The sequence below is a fragment of the Carlito syrichta genome, unplaced genomic scaffold, assembly GCF_000164805.1.
Source record: "Carlito syrichta isolate Samal-C Ts95f unplaced genomic scaffold, Tarsius_syrichta-2.0.1 Scaffold306782, whole genome shotgun sequence".
Lineage (NCBI taxonomy): Eukaryota > Metazoa > Chordata > Mammalia > Primates > Tarsiidae > Carlito > Carlito syrichta.
Window position 1 is genome coordinate 185,921 of NW_007250878.1, and position 786 is coordinate 186,706.

At 44.9% G+C, this 786-nt stretch overlaps 1 protein-coding gene across 7 annotated transcripts in view; it reads left to right on the forward strand.

Moving 5' to 3' along the window:
* TOR1AIP1 (torsin 1A interacting protein 1) overlaps nt 1-786 on the forward strand; it is a 39,020-nt gene that overhangs the window by 28,001 nt on the left and 10,233 nt on the right. The gene's annotated exons all lie outside the window — the stretch shown is intronic.

The window sequence follows — 786 nt, forward strand, 5'->3', positions numbered from 1 at the left end:
GTGTTTTGGTCTTCAAGCTCTGAGATTCTTTCTTCGGCTTGGCTGATTCTGCTTTCCATGCTTATTAGTCTGTTGTTCATTTCCATCACAGTATTCTTTACTGCTGTCATTTCTGACAACAACTCCTTCCTGTTTTCCTCTTGTCTCTCCTCAATTTTTTTAATTCTCTCCATTAATGTCTTGATGTCTGGGTTTGTTGCATGTAGCCAGTCATTCTGGGGACTCTTCATTGTCTGTGTTCCAGAATCTGTTTTCTCATTGTCTGATCTCCCAGGGGTCTGTGTAAGACCTATATTCTTCTTTTGGTTTTTCTTCATTTGTGCGGTTTTTCCCCCCTCCTTACTTTTTCCTTCCCTCCACGTCACCGTCTTCTTTAATTCGGTCACAGTTTATTTTTTCGCAGCATTGAAGTTTTACCGTGCATATAATTGACCTCTTTAGCTGTCTATAACAAAATCACTTTGGCCCTTGCTTTTTTGTCGACTGCCATTTCTTATCACTGTGAGTGTGTGCCTGCTATTAAAAGACCATTTCCAGCTGAGCACAGGACTCATGCCTGCAATCCCAGCACTTTGGGAGGCAGAGGTGAGAGGATTGCCTGAGCCCCCGGGTTCAAGACCAGCCTGACAATATGGCGAGAGCTTGTCTCTACAATAAGTCAAAAAATTATCTGGGCATGGTGGCACACGCCTTTAGTTCCAGCTACTTGGAGACTGAGCAGGAGATCGCCTGAGTCCAGCAAGTCTAGGTGCGGTAGCCATGTGCATGCCACTGCACTCCAGCCTG